Genomic DNA, 6332 nt, shown 5'->3' with positions numbered 1-6332 from the left:
AAGGTTGGGGTACAAATTAAGGGAAAACTCGTAATAATATGAACTTGGATAGCGCCAATCCATAGGAGTTCTTGGTGAGTTGTAAGTTGGATATGTATATATGTAAATATTAAGCTTAATCATAAACGAGTTAGACGATTATTGTACTACTTAGACTTTCTTGGTATATGCTTAGTTTACGGACTTAACATCTAATATTGCTTTCTAGCATGCCTTGTGACTTATTTACTGAATTGCATTTCATTTGCACTATATTGATGTGTTGAGATGATATGGATCGGGTACCATGCCATTACAAATGTGCTTGTTGTGATATAGATTGAGTACCACATCGGGTAAGAGATGATGCGATCATCTTGCATACATGCATTCATTCATATGTTTGAATGTTATTGTATATTACTCCCTCTGTTTTTTTATTTGCTTCCTTCGTTTTCTGTGGTCAATTTGACTATGAGTGTGTTTGGTATGAAGGAAAATATTTTTTGGAAAATAGTTTCCAATTTTCTCATGTTTGGTTGGGTTAAATATTTTGAAAAATATTTTCAAAATCAACTTATTTTCCTGAAATGTAAGAATAATGACTTTCCTTCAAAAAGTAAGGAAAACATTATCTATAACTCACTTCAACCTCACTCTCAAGTTCCAACCTATCCCAACCCCCAATCCCATACCACCCCCATCCAAAATTTTCTTTTTGAATTTTTACCCCCATCCCCTACCCCAACCCCGACCCCTATCAATCACCCCCTCCCCATCCAAAAAATAATTATTTTTTTTTAAAAAAAAATCAAATTTTTTTTCTTACCTCCACCCCCCCCAAAATAAAAAATTAAATTTTTAAAATTTGTGTTTTAAAACAATTAAACTTTTTTTACCCCCACCTCACTCCCCCTACCCAACTAGCTTTCCCCCTCCCCCCTCTAAAAATAAATTAATTTGTTTTTGTAAAAAAGCTTTAAAACTTTTTTCTAACCCCACCCCTACAATCTATCCTAACACCTTCCCACCCCACCCCACACACCTATCGGCGTTCCCTCCCCTCAAAAAATATTTTTTTTTAATTTGATTTTTAAAAAGTTTCAAAACTTTTTTCTTAATCCATCCTTCTTATCCTATTCATTTTCATTATTTTTTTGTTAAATATATACAAATATTTTTAAAAAATATTTTCTTCTTGCATAACGAACCCAAGAATATAAGTAAGAAATAACTTATTTTTTAAAAAAATATTTTCCTCCTCCATAGAGAACACACCCTGATAAAAAATATTTTCTGGGGTCAAAAATTATTTTTTAAAAAGTATTTTCTACTCTTTAGCTAAACACTATCATGTATCTTTTGAAAAATATTTTTTTATTATCCAATCACACACTAAAAAATATTTTCTAGAAAATATTTTCCACTCACCAATCAAACATAACAAAATAAGTAAGAAACCAACTTATTTTTCATATAAATATTTTTTAGTTTTTTCCTTTATACCAAAAACACCCTAAGTTTCAAAGCTAAGTTATATTAGAGTAATTTCATTTTTTAGAATTAAAACTTTTATATCCAAAACTATTTAAAAAGTACTTTAATTGAAAAGTACACACACACATACATACATACATACATACATATATACATACGTACATACATACGTACGTACATACATATGTTGTCGTACGTGTTTTCTGGTTGTGATAAATAATGAATGAGAATTTACGAATGCAAATTAGGTCCTTTATGCAGACCTAGTTAAAGTGAGATTGTACGATCTCCTGAAAGAACCATTTATGGTATAATATGATGGGTGAAACTTATGATATTTACGGAAGGTGATAATTTGATGTCTTTGATTACGAGTACCGATAGGCTTACTTGATTGTAGCTTAAGGAATTGTAGGTATCGTAAGAATTGGTCGATTTGAAGGGAGAAAGGTTAAGTTGGATTATGTTAAGTCAAAGGACAAAGATATACAAAATGTTAAGTTAACAGTCAAAGATATAAAAAATGTTAAGTCAAAGAATAAAGATGTACAAAATGTTAAGTTAAAGAACAAAGATATACAAAAATATTAAATGACATGTAGGTCAAAAAGATGCTAGGATGATATGTTGATGACTCCTTAGTTGTGTTTAGAATTGAAACTTTATTTGATGTTATAATTTTTTCATATTTATTATTGATGTTAATTGATTCTAAACCTGGTCGATTGATGATGCTTACCAATACATATGGTTGTATTGATGCTACACTTACTATATCTTCACTCAGGGATATAGCTATTAGTGCAGGTCAGTTGGAGTTTCTACAGCAGCTGCGCCGATCTCTCAACAACAGCTCCTATCATCTTTATTCTACATGGATGTTGTGTCGTGGATGTTGCTACTCCTTGTGTAGTATTGTTGTACCAATTTAGGCTAGGTTCTGAGGAGTCACTTATAGTTATTTTCCGCATTTACTTTTCATATTTGATGTATTAAAATAAGTTTTGGGAAGAATTAAATGATAAATCTTATTTCAACTTGATTTGATTTTCAAATGGTCGACATCACATTAACTAAGTGTATTACATAGTAACTTCCGCAATTAATTGAATGGTGGGATATTCAGGATTCTCCTATCTGGGGTAGGTGTAGGTAGGTGCCCGACACGACTTAGTGGGTTGGATCATGACATTTATATATAATACAAATGATAAATTTTATATGAAAATATTAACAATACATTTGTATTAGGTGATTCGTTGCATATTTATATATTTAGACTAAAGAAAATACAATTAAATTCATATGTTTATTGTATACAAATAGAAATGATAAATTGTCCATATTCACGATTAAACTATCCTAGTGCAAATAATAGATTTATTTGAAATATTTGATTTGATACTAATAAATATACAATATGAAAAACATATAAAATATAAAATAAAACAAAAAATAAAAAAGAACAAGAAAACAAGATTAATAAAATTACAAAAATAATGAAAAAAGAAAAAAAGAAACAAAGAGAAAAAAAAACAAAAAAAGATGAAAAAATGGAAAAGAAAAAAGAAAGATTAAAAAGTAGGAAAAAAGAAACGAAAAAAGAAAAAAAATGGTAAAGAAAAAAAGACAAGAAAGAGAATAGAAAATAGAGCTAGAGAGAAAATTAAGGTAGAAAGTAAAGAAGAGAGTTGATATGAGATGTAATTATGTAAATGTTGTTATAAATGGCTCGATGGACCCCTATATTATGTCGATTTTGTAAGTTGGACACTTCTACTTATATGTTTGTTATTTGAACCCCTGAACCCACTAAAAAGCAATATTTCAAACCCTTTGACCGTTGACCAGGCCTATGTGACATTAAAAGCGTTGACTAGGCTGAGGCGCGTGTAGGCACGCGCCTAGGGTGCGAGTGCGTCAATTTTTTATTAATTTTATATTAATATAATTTTTTAAAAAATTAAAAATAATATTAAAATTAAAAAAAAATTAAAAGGTCTTTTTTTTCCTCCATTTTTTTAATTTAAAAATATTTTTAAAAATAATAAATTTAAAAAAAAATTAAAAACCCTTTCCCAACCCCTCTCCCCACCCCACCCACTCCAACCCTTATCCAGCCCCTCCCCACCCACCCAGCCCCTTCCAGGCCCCCCATCCAACCCCAGCCCCCGTCTAACACCCCCCATTCCTCCAGCCCCAGCCTTCTCCCCCGCTGCCCCCCACCACCATTTTCCTAGCCTCCTTCCCCAAGCCCCTCTCCCTCATCCCACCCCCAGCCCCTCTCCCCCACTGCCCCACTAGTTTCCCAGCAACAAAGAAACCTCCATTCACAAAGAAACCAATTTACAAAATTCACTCAATTAAAGAATTTTCAACTTTCTTGAATTACCCAAATCACAAAAAATCCATAAAAATTGAGTTTTTACATTGAATTTCAAGAATTTCAAACTTTCTTGAATTACCCAAATCACAAAAAGTCTAAAGAAAGCATAAAAATTGAGTCTTTACATTGAATTTCAAGTTTCTTAAATTACTCAAATCACAAAAATTTCAAAGAAAGCACAAAAATTGAATTTTTACATTAAATTTCAAGTTTCTCGAATTACCCAAATCACAAAAAATTCAAAGAAATCATAAAAGTTGAGTCTTTACATTGAATTTCAAGTTTCTTGAATCACCACCACCAACAACAAACCCAGTGTATTCCCACCTAGTGGGGTCTGGGGGGGGGGGGGTAAGATGTACGCAGTCCATACCTCTACCTCTGAAGAAGTAGAAAGGCTGTTTCCGATAGACCCCCGGCTCAAGGCACGAGATACCACACAAACACATAGTAAAGCACAGAAGCAGATTACATAACATAAATACGGCACCCATAAGTAATATAAAATAGAGGAGAGCAGAGGAAAGCACACAGATTCATAATGAAACATGGAACACGGAACACGGAATCATAACAGGAATAAAACCCCCACCAAGTAATTCCCTACACTAGCGACCCAAACTGGCCCTAGTCCTCTGCCGTAATTCGCGTCCTCCACACCTTCCTATCTAGGGTCATGTCCTCGGTGAGCTATAACTGTTCCATGTCCCGCCTAATCACCTCACCCCAGTACTTCTTCAGCCTACCCCTACCCCGCCTAAAACCATCCAACGCTAGCCTCTCACACCTACGGACCGGGGCATCCATGCCCCTCCTCTTCACGTGTCCGAACCATCTCAATCGTGCTTCCCGCATCTTGCACTCCACTGAAGTCACACCAACCTTCTCCCGGATAGTCTCATTCCAAACTCTATCCCCTCTAGTCAGCCCACACATCCAGCGCAATATCCGTATTTCTGCCACCTTCATTTTTTGGATATGGGAGTTCTTAACTGGCCAACACTCCGCTCCATACAACAAGGCCGGACGGACTACCACCCTGTAGAATTTGCCTTTAAGCTTGGGCGGCACCTTCTTATCACACAGCACCCCCGACGCGAGCTTCCACTTCATCCATCCCACCCCAATACGGTGCGAGACATCCTCGTCAATCTCACCGTTACTCTGGATCACGGACCCAAGATACTTGAAATTATCCCTCTTACATACCTCCTGTGCTTCCAGCTTTACTACTACCTCATTCTTCTACCTCACGTCATTAAACTTGCATTCCACATACTCTGTCTTGCTTCTACTCACCCTGAACCCTTTAGACTCAAGAGTTTGCCTCCACACCTCTAATTTGTCATTCACACCCCCTCGAGTCTCATCTATCAGAACTACATCGTATGCAAAAAGCATACACCACGGCACCTCCCCTTGAATACGCCGCGTCAACATATCCATCACCAACGCAAACAAAAAGGGACTAAGAGTAGATCCTTGATGCAATCCTGTCAGGACAGTGAAATGCTCTGAGTCTCCTCCCGCCGTCCTCACCTGGGTTTTCGCTCCATCATACATATCCTTAATTGCTCTGATATATGCCAGCGGTACTTCACTCACCTCCAAGCATCTCCAAAGCACCTCCTTGGGGACTTTGTCGTAAGCCTTCTCCAGGTCGATAAACACCATGTGCAGCAAATCACAAAATCTCCAAAAATTCCATCTTTCCATACTTCTTAAATTTTTCGGCCCTCACTTTTAAGTTTTTTCGTAGAGCAAGAAGAATAAGAAGATAAAGATAATAAAGGAAAAGAAGAATGAGAAGAGGAGGAAGAAGAATAAGAAAAAGAAGAATTAGAAGAAATAGAGAAAGAAAGAACGGGTAAAGAAAGAAAAAGGGGAAGAAAGAGAGGGGGGTTGTTTATTTATTTTAATATTTAATATTTTATATATAAAAATGACGTGGAAGATGACGTGGCAGATGTGACAGCTGACGTGGGGCGAGTGTGTTACACTCATCGAAAAAGTATTTAAATGTTGTTTTTTAACGGGTTCAGGGGTCCAGATGACAAAAGTAGAAGTGTCTAACTTACACAATCGACATATTTCAGGGGTCCATCGAACCATTTTGCTTTTTTTTTTAGTTAAGTTTTATGATTTGCTATTTTTGAAATTTCCTGTTAAAATCATTGAAACTGATAGTATAAAGCTGGATATTAAATTTGGAGTTGATTTGAATCAATTTTGAAGAAAAAATATGTTGTTGAAATTCCTACCCAACTAAGTATGATGATCGTCAGGATTTTGGGTTAAATCTTGAGAATCAAAAAGATTTTCAGCCACATGCTGAAAAAACTTGAAAATTCACCAAAATTTATGATCGAAATTTGGATGATCACCATAAGTTGGTGTTAAGGCAAGTCTTGTGAGTTGTGATTAAAATCCTAGCGATTTGCTAGGCTTTGTTACCATAATCTCGATGCTG

This window comes from Capsicum annuum, chromosome 1, assembly GCF_002878395.1.
Source record: "Capsicum annuum cultivar UCD-10X-F1 chromosome 1, UCD10Xv1.1, whole genome shotgun sequence".
NCBI classification, from domain to species: Eukaryota; Viridiplantae; Streptophyta; class Magnoliopsida; order Solanales; family Solanaceae; genus Capsicum; species Capsicum annuum.
Note: the sequence above shows the minus strand (reverse complement) of the source record.